The sequence below is a fragment of the Cygnus atratus genome, chromosome 3 (genome assembly GCF_013377495.2).
Source record: "Cygnus atratus isolate AKBS03 ecotype Queensland, Australia chromosome 3, CAtr_DNAZoo_HiC_assembly, whole genome shotgun sequence".
Lineage (NCBI taxonomy): Eukaryota > Metazoa > Chordata > Aves > Anseriformes > Anatidae > Cygnus > Cygnus atratus.
Window position 1 is genome coordinate 2,088,508 of NC_066364.1, and position 22,601 is coordinate 2,111,108.

At 50.8% G+C, this 22,601-nt stretch overlaps 1 protein-coding gene across 20 annotated transcripts in view; it reads left to right on the forward strand.

Annotated features, from left to right (window-relative positions):
• Nucleotides 1–22,601, forward strand: part of EXTL3 (exostosin like glycosyltransferase 3) — a 130,537-nt gene that overhangs the window by 65,341 nt on the left and 42,595 nt on the right. For 15 of the 20 annotated variants that reach the window (XM_050709589.1, XM_050709590.1, XM_035563586.2 and 12 more), the window contains one exon: nucleotides 15,678–15,775. The exons of 3 other annotated variants lie outside the window; for them this stretch is intronic. The gene's annotated coding sequence lies outside the window, so the exon portion shown is untranslated. Of the gene's footprint in view, nucleotides 1–4,620; nucleotides 4,725–15,677; nucleotides 15,776–22,601 lie in introns of all 20 variants that reach the window. 2 more of the 20 variants (XM_050709579.1, XM_050709585.1) reach the window with 1 other exon arrangement.

Here is a 22,601-nt window from a genome sequence, read left to right on the forward strand (position 1 = left end):
TCTCCGTTATTAGGGAGGGAGCATTTAGCCTGTTGCCCTTTGCAAACTCTAATTCAGTACTAGATTTCTGAATTTGACTCGAAATAAATCCGTAAGTAGAAGTTTGACTCAAGCAGAGCCTTGGCTTTGACCACACAAGGTGCTATAAACGTGGAGGCAGGCTTGGCAGGGATTTAGGCAACAACCGTGCTGTTTGCCCTGACTTCCTGTGATGTGTGTGTGTGTGGATCGCTTGAGCAAAGAGGCTCTGGCTTGAGCAAGGTTGCTCTGCCGCAGCTCTACGTGCAGTGCCCCGCACCGCACAGCCTGTTTCTCTTGACGGTTCCCATGTACTTTGTGGGGTTTCTGTTTGGATTGGCTAGCCTGAATGATGACTTTGGAAAAACTCCTGCCGATGGGAAAGCTTTCGCCCTGCGAAGTGAAGTCTGCCCGTTCATCCTGTAAAGAGCGCAGAGATTTTAACCTTCGGTGGACGTCAGCCAAGAGATGTTGTAGGAAAGGCAGAAGTTGCATGGTGGGTTTTCCTAAGCATTGCTCCGATCCTGCCCTCGCCGAATCCAGCAGCAAAAATAGCAATTATTTTAGTGGAACCTGGAGTGGTCTTGGAAAGCCCCACCCGTGCTGTATTCTGAATAGAGAGTATTTTTGAAGAAATAATTTCTTTTTCAGCGAGATTTCAGAGCTGTAGGAGTTGCGTCCAGCAGGAGCCCAGGAGCAAAGTAGGTCAGCGCGACCGGGAGGTGCTCGTGACACTTCGCCCCAAAAGCAAAGCCTCGCTGTTTGTCTGTTCTCTGGCTGCTTCGGCGCTGTGTGCTCTGCCTTCCCGCTGGCTGAAAGGAGCGCGAAGCGTTGCGGTGCCGCTGCCTTTCTTCCAGGGAGCTGGCAAAGCCCCGAGCTGCGAATCCTTCAGCACAGACGCCGAGTAACTGGATCGCCGTGCTGCAGGTGGGGATGGGTACACAAGACGAGGTGGTTGCATGCCCGATAACGGGTGCTGCTGCATCTTTTCCTGCCAGGTTACCCCCAAATTACTCTTCCGGCGCTGAAGCTACTCCGAGGAGTGAGTGCATTGTCCCAACAATTTGCCGTCGATGTGGTGCGAGAGTTTTGAACCGAACGGTGCACACGTTAGGTTGGTTTTGGTCATCTGATTGAGCATCTCCAAACATTTTACAAAGAAATACCCCCCTGCACTGCCCCCTGCAAGGAAAAACTAGAAGACCCCAGCACTAGGATACCTTCAGTTCGAACAATCTTAAATCTTAAATTTCAGAGCTACGTTAGGGAGGTTAAAGAAATGAGCACCCCTTTCCTCCTTGCTTTTATTCTTTTGTTGTATTTAACATGTTCTCATCCGTGCCTTGCCATCCCTCCCTTTTTATTTCGTCTTGGACCCTGCAGTTTGGGTCTGATTGAAGCAGAGGGGTCAGGAGGGTTCCGCGAAGATTTCTTGCGTGCTCCTGGCATGGCTCGCTCCCACGCTGAGGTTTTATTTCAGAGTCAGACTTAGGCAATAATTTAAGCCAGACCAGCCACGATGCTTTAATTATTTATTTATTTTCCCTTCATGTCTCCCAAGACCGTTGTCTGAGACCATCTAGGGAAATAAATCCTGAAATAAGGCTTCCTGGGGGCGTGGGGCTCTGGGCACGGCGTGGGTGTCCCCTGTCATCCCTGTAAAAGTGGGATGCTCGGAGGAACCGGCTGGATCAATTCGGCGTAAGGAAGTCCTTTGGTCTTGTTACAGGCGAATCTGTAAGACGCTTCACATCCTATTGAACGGGAAGTCGCTCTCGATGATATTTCCAGCCTCGGTTGCTATTTGTAACCCGTGAGGTCCCTCGTGGCTTACCGAGGAATGCTGCGAGCGGGGGAGCTGGAGCAGATGAAGCCAATCCCCCGAGGTTGCGCAGGAGGTCTGAGATGCAGCTGGGAATAAAACCCCAGTCATCCGACACCCCCCTTGCTTTAACTGCCGTACAAGAATTTCCTCCTAGCGTGCTCCTGATAGAAACCGCGGGGCCAAATTAAGCGGGCAGATTGCGATCGCTGCTGCCGAGCTGTCCCAGCTGGGGGATTGCTGCAGCCTTGGCTCTGTTTGCTGCTAATTCGGAAAGTTTGCTGCCTCTTCCCCTCCGGTGCTCCACCTTGCCGCGTTCCAGGCTCCGTGTTGTGGGGGTGGGGGGCTGAAAAAGAGTTTGGATGACCGTGAAGAGCCCAGATGTTGTGGCGGGGTAGGGGGGGGGCAGGAAGCACGAGTCGGCTCCCCCCTGATGCGCAGAGCTAAAAATAGCGAGCACGGATCTGCGCCTCCCCGCAGCTCGGAGGAGGCACACGGAGCAGGGGGCGGGCAGGCGGCTTCGTGGCTTCGTTTCTCAGCGTTTTGATTTCTGCTTCTCGTGTTTCCGGAGCCCCTGCAGGCCCGAGGGGAGCTCAGAGCCCTGTTGGGTCGTTGGCTGGGCACGAAATGGACGCGTCGCGAGAGGCTCTCCAGACCCTGTGGGTGAATTTAAGATTGACAGGGAGGAAGGCAGCAGCCGCGTGACATAAGGCAGCGATAAACAGCTTTACAAGGTTGACATTGTGCAAAGAGTTAGTTTATTAGCTGCCGCTAGCACGGCTAGTGCCCTCAGCTCGTCCTCTGCCAAAGCATCGCCGCCGTGCACTCGCCTCACTGGGAGCAGCGGTGGGCGGGTGCTCAGCCCCCTTCCAGGGGGTGCAGGTCCCTTGGGGGAGCCCCTCCTGGTGGCACAGGAGCCGGACGACCTCCTGAAGTGCCCTAGGGACTTTTTGGTGATTTCAGGTCCAAGACAGTGAAGGGAAGAGCACACACGGGCATCTGGGGGACGTTTTCTCGCTTCGTTGGGGTGTGGAGAGGGTAGGGAAGAAGAGGATCGAAGTGGCTGCCGTTCCCTGCGGCACGTGGTAATGTTGCTATGGCCACAAATCTCCCTCAAATTGCTGCAGCCAATTCATGAATTTCCTTTTTTTATTACCTCCTAATGTCAAAAACGAGCTGGGCTGCCAGAAACCCCTCCCAAGGAAATCTCTGCTGCTGGAGATGTGGAGAGCTGCAGCGGGGGCTGAGTGCAGGTAATGAGCTGTACGAGGGGGATGCTGCAAGGAGAAGCTCTTGCTGCTACAATTTTGGGATGCTTTTGAGGCAGAAGTAATTAATTTAAACATCTAACTGCTCGCTTACATCCCGTGACTCTCTTTTAATTAGTTACCCCATCTCCAGGGTGACTGGAGGTGGTCCCGTGGGGTTGTGTTAGGGCTTCGGGACCAGGCTGCGAGCAGGAGACTCCTCAACACCCCTAATTCCTCTGTCACTGCCTTCGGTGGCCCTGGGCAAATCGTTTAGCTCTTCCTTGCCTTAATTCACCTAATTATTGCCTCCCAGCATCTGGAGGTTCTTATAATCAGTGCTGCTGGCGGTACGTTGAGGCAGTAACGAGGAAGGTCTCTCACCTTGCATAGGGGAAATCTCCAGCGTGTTTCCCTGGTAATCTGCAGCCAGGTAAACAGCAGAACTCCTCTTAAAACTCCTCTTTGCTGTTTTTATTGTGACAGCTCACAGGTGATGATGGCTGAGCCCGTAACACGAGGCTTGGCTGTCGGTTGCGGGGTCACTTGCCCCTTTCAGCGCGGGTGCCAACAGGTGGTACCGGCGTGGCCTCGTTGACTCGAAATCAAACTTATTGTCATCAGTTTATCGATGTGACGCCCACTGAAACATCTCCTCGGTCCTGGCTGTCTTCAGAATCACAGGTTAGATTTCGCCACGGTTTGAAATGATGGAGCAAAAGCTTTAGAGCATAAAAAAACCTTATTATTTATTTAATTTTTTTTGCATATCTACAGTGCATGTTATTTGAGGATCTGTGAGGTTTATGGCTATCCAACGTGATGGAGCATTCCTGCGTGGGGGGGGGAAAGGCAGTGCCCCGCGAGCGTCTGGGTTAAGGGTTTTGAGCTTTTAATGTCTGTCGGCTTGTTCTTCTCGGGCTGTTTTGGTTTTGAGGGTGTTGTGGGTCTCTGTGCAGCGCCTTGAGTTTAGGGCCAGCCTCAGGACCAAGAAGCTTTCAGCACAGGGGCTGGGTTCAGCAGCCAGGTGACGGGACGAGCCTCTGAGGCATCCCGTTTGGGGCTGGAGGCAGGCAAGGGGGCAGGATCGGACCCACGGCCGAAGCTGTGTGCCGTGATCTCACCGCATTTTTTTCATATTTGGCTTTTACTTCCTTCTCCTGCGACTTGCGCTCACCATACTGACACTTTTAGTTAATTTCCGAGAAAAAAACCACCACTGTTTCTGCAGCTTCAGAAGCAGGAAATCCTCGTTAACTGCAGCGTGACTTTATCAGCCCTGTTCTCACGCTGGCAGCCTGAGCTTTGCCGTCCCCAAATCCCCTTGCCATGGCCCAGCAGGCTTGGTGGGGCTTCTTGTAGCTCCGCGAGTGGCTGGAAACATCAAGGCTATGCTGAACAGGTTTGGGCCAGAGAGAAACCTGACAGAAATTTATGGCTGGGGAAGTCCTAAATTCCCCCTTTCCCCACAACTCGCTGTCCTAAATGACTTTTTCTTTTAACTTGTGACCTTTTTTCTTGCTGTTATATTAGGACATTGGGTGGAAGCGTCCCAAATGTGTGCGAGGATCCTTCCCAGCCTCTCTGGCTGCCTGTAGCAGAGGGCAGAGCCCGGAGCCAGCTGCGCACGGCTGCAGGTATTTCCCACCAGAGTTGGATCCCTGCCTCTGGTACAAACAATTCTCTATCGTACACCTGGGTAGGGGAGGAACATGCTGCTTCTCACCCAGGACTCCAATTATTCCTTTCCTCGTTTGCTGCAGGACCACCTCAGCACCTCCACTAAACCCTTTCCAGTGCCCAGGACTTGGTTCTGCTCCGTGTCTTTAATAAAAAGGCTCCGGTGCTGCTCTCAAATACAGATAATAAATACCACCCGTCCTCCCTGTGCGTCTGGAGGTGCAGAAATGGGGCTGCTTTCTGGGGAAGGGCTCTGCGGAAATCGTTCCCGGCTCCCTTCGTGGGATCGGTGTTCAGTGATCTTATCGCGTGCTCCAGCCCCATCGCCTTTAACTCGATTGTTCTGAGCTTACCTATCCGGAAGAGATGGAGATCCATTAATTGGCCCTGAAATGACCACATTAAATATCTGTAATTATTCTGGGCTTTCCAACGAGCAGAAATTGATGCTGAAACCTGTATTTTCTGGCTGAGCTGTGCCAGGGTGCCCAGAGCCCGCTCTGTGCTTCTCGGAGAATGAATTTTAGGAGGGACCAAGTGTGGAATAAGCTGGCCTTTGTGCTCCTGACTGTGCTGCCTGAAGTTTTTAGAAAAGGGAGAACTTCTGCCAGCCCGGTGGGCCTTGCTCGTGTTGACAACACAATTTCCCCCCTGGTTTTGCGTTCCTGGTACAACCAAACCTTTTTTCTTCCCCTCCTGCCTCTCCATCATGGCCAAGAGGGTTTTCTCCTCCAGCAGGCAGAGTGAGAGCTTTGGTGATGGTTTCTGACGCCGTCGTGGGCTTTGATGAGCTGACCTTTCCATCCCTGGGGTCCTGTAGGTCAAACCTTTTCCACGTTTGTCCTTCCCACGTTATGCATACATAAAACCCCTTCAATACATGGAAGAAGCAAATAAAGCTAGGCGCTGACTGCACTCCTGCCCTCGTGCGCTGTCACAAATAAGCAAAGATCCTGCTTTCGTCTCCCCTATCTCCTCCCATCCTCTGCATTTTCAAGTATGAGTTTTCTTGGGGAAAATACTCATTTTTTGTTCCCTCTCCAGCACCAGAACAAGCATGAAGGGCTGAGCCGGGCTGTCGTCTGCATTAGGCATCGCTGATGCAAATGTAAAGCTAAATTCAAGCTTTAGATGGTAAAAGGCTGTGACTTGGAAGAGTATTAGAGCCGTGTTACATCTGTATGGGACACTTTACATTATAAATATATTATATTTTACTGCTCTGCAGAAGAAAGCTGCTTAGAGTCAGTGGACTAGCGCACGGCGGGCAGGGGAATCCGTTCCCCACTCCAGCTGCTTCTGCGGATGCCTGGAGCTTTGTAAAGAAATTTTCCACAGTCTGCTGCACGCATTGTAGCAAGAAGGGCAAACTTTGCTGCCGCTAACTTCGCCTTATTATTCCAATCTTTCACCAAAAAAAAAAAATCCTGAGGCTCGTTACGCCGTGCCTCCGAGCACGCAAACTGCCAGCCTTTCCGTGGGGCCAGATTTCCTGAAGCTTTGCGTTTTAAATAAATTAAAAAAAAAAAAGAAAAATGTTTTTAAGGTTGAGGTTGGAATGATACGGCTTCCATCTGGGAACTATTTTAGTTTTAATTTGCAAAAACGTGCTCTAAAGCACACACGAAAACAGATTGTCCTTCCCCATGTGCGGTCTCTCAAGGCGTAGGTATTTTTTTTTGGTAGGTTTAGGGCGAGAGTTACTGGGGCTTTTAATAGAGGGTCACCCATAAATTTCCACTATGAGTTATTTGGGGAAGATTAATATGGGGAATGTGTTGATAACGAAGAATTTGAAGCTCTCGCTGTGCCCAGGTAGCTCAGTGGCCGTAAAGTTGATGGCTGGTTTCGCCTGAAAATGGGATGCACTCAGAGAAATCCCTTATAACAATCCCGTATAACTTTGGGAATCGAGTGTTCCCGCACGAGAGCACACGTGCTCCACCCTAAACACCCGAAGAATTTACCAGCTTTCGGAAGGAAAAAATAGCTCGTGGATGATGCAAAACCCTGATTGTGGAAACGCTGCGTGTCACAACAAGCGTTTATCTTCGGCTTGCTCAGAAGCCCTGCTGTGAGCGGCCCGTGCAGGAACAGAAGGATGTTTAAAGGGAATTTTGCATAAAATGTGCTTGTTAGGGTACCTGTGTGAAACGGGCACCTTAAAATCGATGTTTTTGTTTGCAAAGCAGCGTTGGTGCTGAGTGGCTTTTATGGATGGGTGAAGTGTTGAGGACTTCTTCCAAAGGAGTACGGGGCCTAAATAGGACAACAAAACAAAACAAAAAAACGCAGGTAAAGGTGGGTAAGGGGAGGAAAAGAGAGGAAAAAAACCTGTTTTCGGTTGCTTTTGTTTTGTCGTCCCAGCTAATTGTCTGCCAGGAGATGTGCTTTTGGGGAAGGCTCCAGTGAAAACGGCTCAGCTGCTTTGGAGAAGGAGGCTGAGAAAAGAGACAGCTCTAACGATTAAAAAGAAAAATAAAGAAAAAAAAAAGGAAAAGAAAAGCACGGTGACTGTTTCCCTTTAAAGCTCCCATGCCCCCACTCCTGGGAGCAATGATTTGACGTCTGGCAGATGTCTCCTCTGCAGTTCCCATGAAAATCCACCAAAGTGGAGCCAACTTGGAAACGTGGAGGGGGAAGGAGAAAAGGAGGAGGAGGAGGGAGAAAAGCTGCGTTGCTTAAGCATCGCTGAACACCTCCCTCGAGTTTGTGCATGTTAAAATTAAAGTTGTCGGTGGTAGCAAAGACCTGCAGGAGTCTCCCATCCCTGGATGGGAGGAGAAATGCGTGAGAGTCCTAGAAAGATGCGTTTGTCTTAAATTCGTAGGCTAATTCTTAAATTTGCCAGTTTTCCAAGTTATTTTCATCTGACGGTCAGTAGAGGAGCAGATGTATTTTTAAGGATGGCTTTTCCCACTTAATTCATTTTCTCTTGTCTGTAACGAAAGGAAATGGAGTGCAATGTCTTGTGTTAGAGGTGTGGGGTGGGCTCTTCGTGAGCTTGGGGGAATTGAACAAATTCAGTTTTGTGTCACTAGGCAGTGTCAGAGCTCTTGTGAAGACAGCGTAAGCCCGTGTCTCTGCTCTTTTTTCTTTTTTTTTTTTTTTCTGGCAGCGTAGGAAATAAGTCACATAAAGGCTGTGATAAAGCTACGGACGTGGTCGTGGTAGCTCGTAGCAGTAGCTGCGTCCTCGCTCCTCGCGTGACTTTCATCGAGTACGGAATTGGTGCCGAGCAAATCGCGGCGTTTCCCCAAACCGACGGAGTTAAAGGCGTTAGTGCAATATGATAAACAACCTGGGGTAAGCCAGACGACTTGTGAACTCCACTCCCACGAATCGTACGTGAAACAACCCGTGACAAAGCTGCCCCTGGAGGAGCAAGCAGTGCACACCATGCCCGAGGAAGAGGGCATGCCCTGGAGATGCTGCGAGGAGCCGTGGGGGCTTGGGGCAGCCCAGCGAGCCTGCCCCAGTTCCCAGAACAGTTCCCAGTTCCTGGTAGTGCAGGAGCCAGTGGTGCCATCTATGGACACAGGGACTGGGAAACACAAACAAAGGATGTTTTCACTTCCAAAAACTGCTTGCGTGGAAATAGTAGTGGGCTAGCTTATTTAGCTCCGATATCTGTATGTTAAAATAGACGTGGGAAAAGCTACAGAAAATGCAGGAGGAGCAGCGGGGCAGTGTTTGGAGGGGGGGGAGAAATATCTGGGCTTGAATTCTTGAAATGTCCCGCTGTCTTTGGTGGGTTGAGGGAGGACAAAACACAAGTCCCTTGCAGGGAGAGAGGGTGCAGGATGCTGCCGAGGCTATCGGAGGTGAAATTACGAGATAGGCACATGCTGGGGTCGACCCCTGGAGGAAACTACCAGGAAGGACTGGATTCTCTCTCTCTTTGGACAAGCCGTGATGCAGCTCTGGAAGCTGTCCTTTGACTAAAAGCAGGTAACTGGGCTCACTGGGAGACACGTAACCAGGTATTTTCACTTTGCAGAGGGAGTTTCCCTTCCCTTTCTCTGAAAGCAGAATCCCGTAGGACCTTTTTTGCTGCGAAAGCAAAATGCCGAAAGAAAGAGTGGCTTTGCCCAGGAAAATGCTGGAAGCTTTTGCTTGGACTGCTTCCTTTGGAATGGATTTCCACCTCTTAGGAAATCTTCTAAAAGGGAAGCGTTGCTACCTTACGGAATATCCCAGGTTGGAAGGGACCCACGAGGATCGTCGAGTCCAACCCCTACGGGCTCTGCTGCGTTATCTGCCTGCAGAGCAGGGAAGGGCTGCTGTGCCGAGTCAGGCTGCGATGGTGCCTTGCTTGGAAGCAGCTAATTTGCCCCTGCTGAGCATCCCTCCGCTCGCATGCTCATTCTTCGTGCCACCCAAGTGCTCTGCTGTGAAAAGGGTTGGTAACATCTCCAGCGGGGGGCTGAATGACTCCAGGGAGCGCAGCACAAGCCAGCTGCAGAGGACCTTCATGTGGAGGTCCCATTTTTATCCCTAAATGTCATCCTGAGCACAAGCAGCATGTGCAAAACAGCTCCTTTGTGAAAGCTTTTTTCTGAGTTACACATGAAAGAATTTTTCCTCGCCGTTGTCTTCCTCAGAGGTAAGAGTAAGAGGTCCTGACACCTATTTTGTTACTCCTTGTTTGATAAACGCTGGGATTGACAGTGCCAGAACATGTCCTGTTGTCCTCATCCACCCGCACTTCTGCACCGAGCACCCCCTTGCTCCTTTTTTTACGCCAAGCCCCGCTCTCTCTATTTGAAGCCCTCCTTAGGCATCATCCTATCAGCTCAATGGGCAGGCCGGAGCACGTGGAAGGAATTTAGGGATTTTTAAAGGGGACCTCGGTCAGTTTGGGATTTCAGTAGTTACTTGGTCTTGGAAGAGAGGACCTGCAAGGGATGCTGGAGCTCCTGAAGTGGGTGCTGGGGACACCCGGACCTTGCAGGTGAGCATCTACAGCATGTGAGCTACACAGTGCATGGGCACGGTCCTGCTCGGCTGTAAGGGAATTATCAGCTTGAATCCCTTTTCTTTCTGCTGACTCAGCAGACGGGAACAGCTCTTAGAGCATCTCGGAGCTGTTTGACCTCCTGTGGTGAGTCCGAGCCCGGACTGGAATAGCCTCTGGAGTTAAAGGGTAGGAGAACGCCGTAGGAGCTGATCTGTTGCTGGCAGGTTTGGGCTGGACTTTTGGGAACAAAAAAAGCCATTTCCCAGCTCGTTGCTGGGAAGTGAATTGTTTCTGTTAGCTTGCATCAGAAACTGAGTTTATCCCTGCTCTTCACAAACTTGCTTTAAGTGCACGGCACTAAATGGCATTGGGGGATATTTGACTACACCAGTTTGCTCTTCTGACCTCCTCTCTTCCCTATTTTGCTAAGTCTGCCCATTTTCTTTTACTATCCCTTTCAGTGTCCACTGAAGAGCTTTTGCCTTCACCCCTTGGTACCAAAACCATCACAAGGTGCTTTCATCTCCCCCTCTCTGTACAATTACAATTGCACAAACCTAAAATTCCGTCCTTGCAGTGGGATCATGAAATCTTTGCCTTGCCCTCTGCACTACAACAGGGTTTAATTTCACTTTTTTTTTTTATGATTTTCTTGCTAAATAGAAAGCTAGATGTAGACCTCAGGTTTTTTTCCTTCTTTTCCTTTTTTTTTTTTTTTTTTTTTCCCCCTGTGCCCCTCCTGCCCTATCCCACTGCAGTCAGCATCGTAACTCTGGCACGCTCCTTCGTTTCCAGCTCTGCTTCACATCTTCTTTTCCAGGGGATTAACACGCCGGGCAGCCTCTGTACTCAAATGAGGCATAAACGATTCGGACAGCAAATGCTCTGCAGCAGGTGCAGTTCGTGGCCCCAGCTGGTTGTGTCGCCACTTCTATGCCACGCGTTGCCTGCATCAGCCTGGGAAACTTTCTGCTCTGAGACATCGCGGAGCTCTATTTCACGTTTTGCATTGTCCGAACTTCCAGCGGCCTCCAGCATCTCCTCGATGGCATTTAGGGGTGTGGAGGCACGAGGAATGCCTTCTGCCCGACGGATGGCGCCGCGTCTTCATCACATCAGCCCTCTGCCCACACCAGGTTGGGGCGTTGCACCCTCGGACGATCTCCAGCGGTGTGTTTCTGTATTAGGCTGCTGCTGTAGGAGCCTCAGCGGCAATATTCAGCTCCCTTAGTGCAGGAGAATGAGCTTAAATAACCGCGTTGAAAGCAGGTTTTAGATGGCACAATAGAAGGGCGGACAATGTGGAAAATAATGATGGTACAGGCAGATGAATGAAGCAAAAAAGAGATGTGGATGAGAGCTTTGAAAAAAAGAAAACAGGGAAGCGAGTGGATATAATTGGACAGAGAGGGGGAGATGAAAGCAGATTGTGATGTTTCTGGTACCAAGGGGCGGAGGTAAAAGCTTTTCAGTGGGCACCGAAAGGAATAGCAAAAGAAAATGGCCAAATTCAGCAGAAGAGGGAAGAGAGGAGGTCAGAAGAGCAAACTGGTGATAGTCAAATATCCCCCGATGCCATGCAGGGCTGGGCACTTCACTCCTGCCCTCTTCCAGCCCCACTAACACGTCATGCTCAAGGCCCCCTGGGGCTGTAAATTCTCCATCCCTGGTCCCTGCTGGGGAGAAGGAGAGCTCGGCTGGGTTTTCATTTCCAGGAGGACGTAGATCTCGTGATTCCCCGGGGAGCCGGGGAGCCCTCCTGGGCAGCTCTCCGCAGCTGCTCTCCTGCGTCGGCCGTGCCCTGCTCTGCCTTGAGCCCCGTTCTTGCTGCCCGCCTCCAGCCCAGCACCCTAAAAGCACAACGCCCTGACCTGCCTGTCGTACACGGTCCCCTGAGAACACCTCTCTCGTCCAAACACACGCATCTTTGGGATGTAAGGGCAGGTTTAATCCCACCGCGTGTCGTCCAGCGCTTTCCATGCCGGAATTTCCCCCATCTCCAGCACCTATTGCTCAGGGACGTAGCTTCGCCCTACCCAACCATGTTTATTTTACTTTTCCAAGCGATCCTTACTCTTCCATGAGCTCTTCGGTGAGCACAGGCGTGTTGAGGCTCTCTGCAGCAGACATCTGCCACTCGCTTTCCTGCCGTGGCCAGCAGCGGTGAGGCTCTCGGTTAAAGGCTGGCGGTGCTAAGCAGAATAACCAAGGATGGAGCGACATGAAAAAAATGAAACGTAATTTTTTTTGTTAGTTTTTTTAAAGAAAAGACAGCAGCAACAACTTGTGTTTCAAAGACCGGAGGAGTCGCTTCGCACTAAATATGTCGATCCACCCAGATGCCTCCCTGTAGTCTCGAAAGACCTCTAGGAGCCCCAGCTCGCCGATGGATAACACATCAAAGCAGCGTCCGTGGGACTTGGCCAGCAGACACGCAAGGTGCAGATGGCACGGGGGAGGGTCGTGGGGCTCTGAGCCCGTGCCCAGGGAACGGGGACTGCCGTGCTGAGAGGCCATCTGACCAGCTGCCTCCTTTTGGATGGCTCCTTGCATCAAAGGTGACCTGAAACGCTTTTAATACAGTAAAAGAAACAACAAGAAGAAACCCCTAAAGCTTAAAAATCCCAAGCCTGGTTCTAAGGCTGTTGGTGTGGGGCTGAAAATTCTCTTCTAAGGCTTCCATCTCTGCAGGTCAAATAAATCACCTTCAGAGCATCGGTTCCTGCAGAAACCCTCACCTTCGTAGCAGAGGTGCTTTAGAGGCACCAAATAAAGCTGCCTCAGGCTACGGAGGTTGGGCTCTGGCCGCAACTCGGCGGTGAAACCGAGATCCGCAGCCGGCGAGGCTGCCTCCGCCTGCGCCCCGAGCACCGGGCGCCCCGGGTTCAGCTGCCTCTTACCCGAATCAGGATCTGAATCGGGATGAGGGAGCAGCTCCTCGTGCATTTCCAGCTGAGGTTTGTCAAAGTAACGCGCCGCTTTGGCCAAGGATGGCCACCTTGGTCAGGCTGCCCTCCCCAAAGTGATGTTCTCTTTGCTTTTCCATTTTTTTCACGATCAGGTGGAAGTGAGCCCCGTGCAGGCAGGCAGGGGGTGTGAGCAGTGTCCCCGTGGTGCTGGGGGCAGCTGGATGAGGACGAGGACCAGCATCTCCTTCCAGCCCAGCCCAGGGGTGAGAAGCAGTTGGGCTGGTGCACAAGCTGAAGGCGTAGCTGATGCAAACTAAATTGCTTTTTAATCGTCGGTAGTGCGGAGTCCAGCAGAACCCCAAGGCGGTGCCTGGACGAAAAGCAGATGCCTGCTGGCTCGGGAATCTTCAAAACACTCCTGCTTTTGCCAGCGCTGTTTGAGGCTTTCGTCTGCCAGCCGGGTCGCATTCCAGCCCTACGTCCATCTCCTCCGGGGACGGGCCCAGCAGGGGGATGGCGTTACCTTCATGTGAGTGCTGGCGTGGCGAAACAAACCCCGCAGGGCTTCTGATGCTCGTGGCGGCTCCTGGGATCGGAGCTGGAGGAGCCGAGCTCCCCACCTCACTCCTGATGGCTCCGTGATGCACAGCAGCACCTCCGTGAGCTGTGCCGTGTCACTCAAGAGGTTTGAGGTGCTGGGCCGTGCCACTCGAGAGGTTTGGCCTCTGTCCCTCGCCTGGGAGCACAAGCAAAGCGGCGCGTGTCGATCACAGGCATGGCACATCCCACCTGGGGAGTGAAGATAAAGGAGAGAAGCAAACTGGCACCGGGTCTCCTCCGATGCCAGATACCAGTTCTTTAAAGGCTGGGGCTTTTATTTTTGTACTCTTTTTTTTTTTTTAAACAGCAGCTTGCTCAGGGACGGGTATTGTGACAGTACCTCTAAAATCCTTCGGCTGCTTGAATCGCTCCAAGCAGCCAGGCAATAAAAGAGCTGGAATAAAACGTATCCCGCGATGTCCTTCACTTCTGCTGACAACTGCAGTTTAAATTACTGGTGCAACCTTTTAGCATAGCTAGCTTGTAAAAACTAATAAAAAATAAAACGAAGTCGTAACAGCTCCTTGCCACCGCTTCTCTGAGGGGGAGCAGAGAGCGAAGCGGCCTTTCTTTTCGGCCGAGCTGTAGTAATATACCATCGCTGCTGCTAATGTTGTTTTCTGATCCCTGGCATTAATGCATCTTGTAATTTTTACATTATGTTATACAGTGGTTATGGGAGAAGGGGCTTTGCTTTTATCATCGGGTATTGTTTGTCCCATGAGCACCCTAATGTTGTTCCGAGCTTGCATTAGAATTACGCTCCGAAATACCGAGCTGGCAGGGGAGAGGTTGGTTTGGGTGATGCAAATTTGGGCATCCTACTTAGTGGGGGCTAAAGGTTTTGTGCCATTTCTGCGTGTTCTGAATTTTTAGGTCCCACATGTCTTGGGTTTCAGGGGCCCAGAATAACTGGGGTCCCTGAAAATGTTGCCAGAGCTCAGTCAGAGAGCCAGCCAGGGCTGAGTGTGGTGTCGTTCAGCCTCGAAGCGTGGATTTTGTGGGGCACGGAGAAGCGAAATCCTCAGCTGCGGCTGTTGGGTAACATCTTTGCTCGTCTTTTCTGAGGAACTCTGGAAAGGGCTTTGCAATTGGGGGTGTAGGGGTCACGGCTCGCAGTTCCCGTTTCTGCAAACATCTCAGAGCCTCGCGCAGCTGGAAACGTGCCACGTCCTGCAGCTTGCCAAGCGAGAAGAGCTCTCTTCGGGGTATGTTTACTTCTTTGGAGCTCAGAGATGCAGGAACTGGGAAGGGTTTCGCCAGCTGAAGTGCAGAGGATGGAGGCAGCTTTTAAAAGCAGCTGCCAGTCCCGTCGCCAGAGCCCAGCACTGAGCCGAGGCGCTCCTGCTCCGCTTTGCTCCCCGCGGGGAGCGCCGGCAGAGCTCGGGCTGCGAGGATGGAAAGCATTAGCGAAAATAAGGGTGGGAAGAGGGAGATTTGGGAACTCTGCTCGTGCTCCTCGCCAAAACTGTGACCGGCCAGAACTGAGAACTGTGTAGGAGTACAGGGGCAGGATGCGGATGGCCCCGATGGGCAGCGCTGAACCAAAAGGAGATGCCGCCCGCTGCAGAGGCATCCGCTGCTGAACGGCTGTCCTGCAGCCTTGGACCTCGGGTAGCTAAAGGTACCGGATTTTGGGTCAATTTGCTGTGCGTTTAGCTGCTGAGAGCAGGCGTTGTTTGCAGCAGAAGCGTGGCTGAAGTGGGATTTGAGCCTGGCTGAGGAAACGTTGGGAATTGCTGGGCGTGGGGCTGGAGCTGGAGGGAGAGCTCGTGGTGCATCGCAGAACAGCCCGGGCTGGGCGGCTCGCAGTGCTCCCCTTTGACCTTGGCCCTTAAGGAATAAAGTTGACTTATTTTTTTTGGTGGGAAACGGCCGAAGGGATGTGACTGCAGAGCTTTTGGTTGCCAGGTGCTGTCATGGAAATGTTGTCTGTTAAGGGAGCAGAGAACGCCTGCAAGCCGCCTTGGAGCTGGCGGAGCACGGAGCTGGCGACCCACATCTCGTCCTGCTTAGCTGCAAGGAATCGGAAATACCCCTTCGCGTGGCTGTCTGGTGTAGGGAGAGCCATCAGTAGTGGTATTTGTGAAGCGCGCTGATCGTTTACTGCAGGTCTACAGCTCTTACAAAGCTGAGCAGCTTTTAATTAGGGGAGCCCTTCGCTCCCTTTCCGAGCCTCTGCCATGCTGAGGAGCGCGCAGTGGCACAGGGCATTGTAGCACCCAAGGAGGTGTCCTTTGTCTTGGTCCTCTAATGTTCCCCTTGGGGTCAGTCCCGTGGGAGCACTCGGGCTGCAGGAATCTCCTCTGTTTTGAGGTGGCCTGGAAGGAGAGTTTTTGCCGACATGCTATTCAGCAGCGTCTCTTGCACGATGCCTCGAGGCGATGGGTAATGTGTTTCTTAAGTACATGTGGTTTTGTTTGTGTTTTTATATTAAACAGGAGAGGAACCCTCGAGATCAACACTTAGAGAAAGAGGAAAAGAAGAGGAGGAGTTGAGGTGATGCAGGACAGCTGCGAGCCAAGAAGCGGTGCACAAGGTAAGGCGTAAACGAGCCCTGCAGCGCCAGTCTGCTCCGTGCCCGACTTGAGACTGGTTCTTCCCTTGCTGTGTTTTAACACCACCTACCAGAACCTCACTGTGGTTTTCCAGCACCGTTCTCCCTTCTCAGCACACACGTTAAAGTAACGATGAGAGATTGGGAAAGCTTGTAAGAGTTGGGCAGTGTCACCATGGAGTCTTAGTCGACCCCTTATATTCGTTGGCCACCCACTCTTTCATTCAGTCATTTCTTATTTACTCAAAGTCCTCGCCAACTGCAGCTGGCAGAACCTCAGCGGAAGAAGCAGTGTTTCACAAGGTTCTGATTCCAGCAGTTTAAATTCTGGTTTTAAAAGAAGCGCTGGATGCTGCTAAAGGTCTGAGCTCGCTCGCTTGACGTCTGCGTGCCTCAGGACCCGAATCCTGGCACACAGCAGGGAGGTGAGGATCTGAAACCACGTGCGTGATCTGAAAATTTTTCTTCTTTAGTTACGTTCGTTGAGCAGATTTTTGTCCCAAAAAGCTTTGTAACCAAGGTAGGTCCGCCATGTAAGGGTTAGTCCATGGGCTGCTGATGCTGGGGCGTGTGGTTGACAGGGGAGCATGGGCAATCGCACTGCAGAGGCTGGAGACTGCTGCCAGCAGCACATTTCTCCTCCACTTTTCCTGTCGCTCCTGTAGTGGAGCCAGAGGATGGGAATTTGTGTCCCTCGCTGAGAGGCAGACCCTGGGGTATTGTCAAAACCGCTGATTTTGAGCGATTTTTAGAGCGTTGTGCTCTGCCAGATGGACACGAGGGCCCCAAAAGGCGGCTGTGTCCTAGGCAAAGCTGTTCGCTCCAGCTCCAGCCGCCTGGAAATGGCACGTGGATTGTCACTGGGAGCCGCCACGGTTAGGTTTGGCTGCCAGATCCAACTCCTGCTCCTAGGAAAACCTGGCTGAAGTGTCACGGCCCAGACAGCAAGCGGCAGACTGGGTGCTCTGGAGGTCCCGTTTGGCCTTGAACTCTACAAATCTGTGAAAAACCACAGCTGCAGCCCTGCTGACACGGGACCAGTTCAAGCCCCTGGTTTGACTTGCTGTCAGAAGATTTCTCCAGGAGCTCTGTGTGTCCTTGTGTGTCGTGGTCGGAGCATCTGCTCCGGGTGTGCTTGGCTTGAGCTGCTGCCAGCAGAGTTTGCAACTGCGCTGCTGGTTTCCTCCAGGAAATCCAGCCCTGCAGGATGGTGCTTAGCTCACAGGATCATGGCGATAGAGCCATAATGGTGCTCATTTAAGTTCCCTTTTTGTTGTTGAGTTACCTTTTTGTTTTGTTTGGTGTCTTTTTAGCTCTCTCCCTGCCCCCAGCTGCCTGTCTGCATACATCTGGGGCGGGAGAGGAGGTTCTGCCTTGTTGGAGTGAAAGAGTAAATCCTTTTTGATTTATTCCAGAGCAGCCCTCGAGCTCAGCTCCCGTGAGAGCCTGCTGACTTGGAGTTCAAAAGCTCTCGCTTCTTTGAGGCCAGGCTCTGGTCTTCCATCTTGCCTCAAAGTTAAACTGAAAGAGAAAAATCTTTTCTTCTTTAAAAGAAGAGGGGAGAGAAAATAAGCGTGCTGTGTAAGGGAATCAGCCCTACCTGCAGCAGGAGGGAATGCCAACGTACAGAATTTCAGGTTAAAATCTGGTCGGTTCATGTCGGCTTTATTTTCAAGGACCTAGCACATTGTTTAGGAAGTGTTTCACCGCAATAAATACTTCCTTCCCAAGCAGTGCACTTGGCTGGCTGAGATCCAGCTTGTGAGCCTACATTAAAGCATCTTTAGTGTTTAAAGCCCTACGTGACAGTGGTACTTCTGATCCCTAATTTCCTGCAGATCTGCTGATAACAAGGTCTGATAACTCGGCTTTGGCCGGGTTTTGCACGTGCTCGCTGCCAGCTTTGGTCTCTGCACCGAATTTCACTGCAGGCAGGAGCACAGCTCACCATCACCAACAGGTTTTTCAGGAAGAAACACGAAAAGATAGGCCGAGGACATCTCACGTGAACATTTTAGACCTCACATCTGCATTTTTTGTTTCTTTCTGCCCACTCTGGGCCTTTCGAGGTGGAAGCTAAGCTGCTCAGATCCGAGCTCTAGCACGTATGGCATGCAATGCAAGCTTAAGTGGGGCTGTCTAATGCTAACGTCATCCTGTGGAGCAGTATTAGCTCTGACCAGCAGTTGTTGTTCGTATCAGATGGCCGTCTTGACATAGCAGAGGGATCGGTTGCCACCTTAAAATGCCTGATATGCTGGGCACTACCAGTGAATATGGACCGTGAAACCCCATACTGATGACAAGCTGTGCACTCGGAGATGCAGACAGCTATATGTCATGTATAGATATATCTATAGTGCAAAATAAGTATGTTAGAGGTATTATATGCTAGCTGTCTCCCTTAGGACCCTTCTTAGCCTGTATTTATGCAGTCGTTGCTACAACTGTGTTTGGAAGGGCAGAGGTAATAGCCAGAAGACCTTTAATATATGGGACCCTCCTTTTAAAACCTGCTTTTCCCTGAGCAAGGTGACCTTGTCTCTGCTTCTAACGGGGGAAAGCAGCACTGCGGTGGAAAGCAGATGCTGGTCGGTGCTGTGAAGGCTTGGTCAGATGCCAGCAGAAGATAAAACACAGGTTGGGTCGGTCTGCAGCTCCAACTGCAAGTAGGGTTGTCAGGCTTGCCCTATAAAAATCTGTGCGCTCTTCCCAAGTTATATATACTGAGTATATCCCTGGGAGGTGTGTATTATTTTATTTTTTTATTTTTATTTAAATAACCAGTGATGGTGTGGCACAGTGGGAAGAAAAACAGCTTTCTTGCCTGCCTCCAAGGACCACAGTGAGTTGGGCAGTGGGTACCAGCTAACCTGGCAGAGTAAGTGACAGCTAAGCTAGCCCTTACAGGCGTGGGAGAAATCCAGCACGATGTTTTGCAAGCCATTCTTATCAAACTTACCGTTTTCAGAAACTATTTCAAGGTTTTATGGTCTGTGGAACACAGGCTTGTGTATGTGTGAGAACGCCCCGGTGTTTCTGCCCCCTTTCAGGAAAAACACCTCCAGAAAGCCAGCTGCAACTGCAGTCATTTTCTGGCACGGCTGCGTACAGAAAATCCATTCGGCTCCGGTTACGACACGCAGCCAGGTAATGTAGGCTGGCTCTCTTTAGTCCTGTCACCACTTCTCCTGCTCTTAACTTCAGCAGAGCAAAACCACACACCGACCTTCTCCCGCAACCCCGCGTCCTGAGCCAGCAATGAAGTAGGAGAATGTTTTTTTCCCAAATCGAATTTGAAACATGATGACTGGGCCGTTCTTCAACAGCTTCCAACTTAACAATAAGGAAACTTCGCAGAGCACTTGGCAGGAGCCTCTGTACATAATTTAGATCATAATCAGATGCATTAACACATTTTAGATGGATCTCATGGGGGCCTAGAAGACGAGGTGTGCTGGGTAATTTCTTCTCAGATTCCTTTACCTGATTGTTTATTACTCTGGGGGACTTCATTTGTGGCCCAAATGTCACCAGCAGAATCCTGCTGCTTCGTGCGGCTGCATTTAGAGGAGCTCGGAGCCTGGCTCCAAATCACCTAATTGGCATTATCGTCAGTCTTTCCGTGTGTGCCTGTGTCAAAGGGGGTGGGGGGGAGAGAGAGGCGAGAGGAACTAAAGCAGGGACACTGTTCTGCAAATTGTTGAGTTTCTCCTGTGCCTGCGGCTCAGTGGGAGGGAAGGTGACAATTGTGCTTGACGAGCAGCGTGCTTCACGCTGAGCCCAATCAGCTCCGCTTCCAGAGAGCTGCACGGGGGGGAAGCTCCCCCTCCCCACCTTTTCATTTCGGCTGTTAAACATAGGCAGCTCTGATTTTTATAAAGCTCCCGAAAGCTTTCCGGCCCTCCGCGCGAGGAGACGATTGGAGATCGCTCACGTCGCTTCGTTGTTTTGTCAGGAATCCACCTGTGCCAAGAGCGTCCTTGTTGTGAAATCTTCCCTTTGACAGAAAATTCTGTTGCTGCTTTGATAAACGATGTTTTGCGTTTCTTTCCGCTCTGCTGGGTTGTATTATCCCCTCTGAAGGTGGGAAGAGAAGTTCCCTGATGCTTCAATGTCTCTTTTATACATGCTGAAGTAATAACCCATCCCACGTGTTTCGTGGGCATTTATTCGCTATTAAATGCTGTCAGCTAGCGTAACGTCACAGTTCAAATCCCTCCCCTGCCGTGGGCTGTCAAGGCCAGCCACGGGTGAAGTGCCAGGGCTGACAGCCTGCTCCCCAGGGTGCAGGGCCACTGGGACCAGCTGGAAAGCCCCAGGGCTTTACTGGTCTTGTGGCACAGCACATTTGGTACACCGACCAAAAACCGTGCGTCCAAAACGGTTTTGGGAGCAGAAGATCCTTTGGAGGCCAGATGAGGAGGAGCACTGAGGTCTGTTTGGCTGGCTCACTCTTTTTTGCTTCGTTTTTCCTTAGCAGTTGTTTATCAACAACATTTCCCCAGGAAATGATGGCACTGGACGTCCTGGATTAGCAGAGATGTTAAAGGGAGTTTCACAACAGAACATAATTTGGATGAAAAGTTGGATATCCTTAAAAATCAGAGGTGACTGGGCTGTTGACTTTTTTTTTTTTTGCTTTTTTTACTTTTTTTTGTTGAAAATATCCCTCGTCTTTCACTATTTACACCCAGTTCGCGTGCAGGCTCCTTGCTTCCAGTGCCCAAATTACCAGCTGTGACTGATGTCCTCTCCTGAGGTCTCCTGTAGGTATGGTGCCCAACTTGTCTTGATAAGGACCGGGGGATGTTGCTGCAGCTGGCACAGCTCTGCTCCTGCTCTGCTTTGGCTGGGGCACAGATGCTCTTGCTTGGTTGGGCTGCGGAAGAGCTCTGAGCTTGCCAGGACAACAAAGGAAAAACAAGCGTTTTGTTTTCCATTTGCTTAAGATCTGCTTGGGTTGGACTGAAGAAATATTGATTTCTGACCTCCCTTTGTACCAGAACACTGCGCCTGTTGAAACAATTGCTCAGCTGAAGCTATTGGATTACCTCTCGCTAAAGCATTATTAGATTTGGGTTGCTGTGTTGTCAAAGCTCGGAAGATAACAGCTTGTTCTAGCCTTTTGTCTCCAGATAGCATAGCATGAAGGAAGCTGCTGTCGGGGGGGCTGCATCTCTGCCTTCTGAGAGCTGGAAGTGCCACAGCTTACCTGGAGTGGGACCTGCATGGCCTTCACCTGCCTCTTTCCTTTATATCCTGCACGTGGTGCTTAGCTGCATGAGGTTTTTTTGTTTGTTGAAGACCTGCCAGGTGCTGATCTGTTTGTGCTGGATCACAGCTGTTTTCCATTGCATACGTTGGGTAGCCCCATACCACTCATATCTGGAAAAGAAAAAAATTGGTGAAACTTTTCCAGCAATTTGGTCCACTTCCGTACATTCTGAAATGCAACACGGAAAGTATTTCTTCTCTGCTGCATGGTTTGCTCTGTGAGGCATGGCTGGTCCTTCTCCTTTATGGTAACAAGAGCACAACTGCTGCTGAGCAGGGGGATGTGAGGAATTTAGGTTCTTTTCCTCAATTTCAAGTGAGTATACTGTACATATTCATGGCATGCTGCTCAGGTGTCGTGAGGAAGGGTACAGACTGAAATAAGGGAGAATGGGAAAGCTAACACACAACTTCCATCCATCAGAAGAGTTTAAGAAAGGGCATTTCTTATCTGCATCAAGCAGTAGGGTGCTGGCTGTTGTGTATGTGTGTGGTTGCCCCCCACTGGTTGAAATTGGGATGACCTCCCCATATCAAAGACTTCCCTCCCATATCCCAAAGACCAGCGTGTTTCTTCAGGTCGACTTCAGAGAGAGTCGGGAGCACTTTAGGTGCCCACATGGCTTGTTTAGAAGCAGTCGATGTGACTGATCAGCCTGGATCTGCAAAGTCACCCCCGACAAGAGGGAAACTGTGAGCTGGTGCCGTTAGGAGGAGGAAGAAGGATTGTCCGGGGTAAAGGCATGCACAGAAGCCAGCTCTTCATTAAACATGGCCAAGGTTTGCAGAGGGGTGTGGGTACTTGCAGCGGGGTAGCTGGGGCTTCCAGAGGCTGTAAAACACGTTTTTTGCTCTGAGCTATCTGTCAGCAAGGTCTAGTGACCTGTGGGGCACCTTACACCCCAAAATTAGCAGCCCAGCCCTTGCCTGAAGCCTACTTGTTCAGCAGATTAGGCTTGTGGTATGCATCAGGCTGGGAAGTATGTGGCAGTGTTAATTACAAAATCATTTGCTGACCTTCGGTTTCACAAAAAAAAATCTAAAAGTAAGTTTACCAGCATTTAAATGACTGCTCCCATCGAGCTGCAGAGGTTTAGAGAATTAAGGGAAGAGCAGCCAGCACCTGGGACTTCCAGCCTTGAGTGTTGCGCTGTGCCCCTGAAGGCTGCTGATGTAAAACCAGCGACAGGCATTGTTTTTCTGCTGGATCAAGACCTGTGAAATCAGGAAGACAGCCTTGTGACTTAATAGACCATAAAAGGATGAAAACTGTGCTCTCTGCTTTGAAACTCCTTCAAAATGGGTGTGCTAGGAACTATAGATTTTTGTCTGCCGTGGATGTCGGTGAGACAGCTGTTAGAGCAAGCTGAAAGGGAAATGGAACTGAAGAAAGCTTTCAACTGTGGAGAAACTCAATAGTTGTGCTTTCCAGTGAGAACCAGAGAGCTGAATTCCTTGATTTCCTTTCAGGAACCAGTACCGAGTTTTCAGAGGGATAAAGCTTTTTCTTTCCTTTTTTTTTTTGGTCATT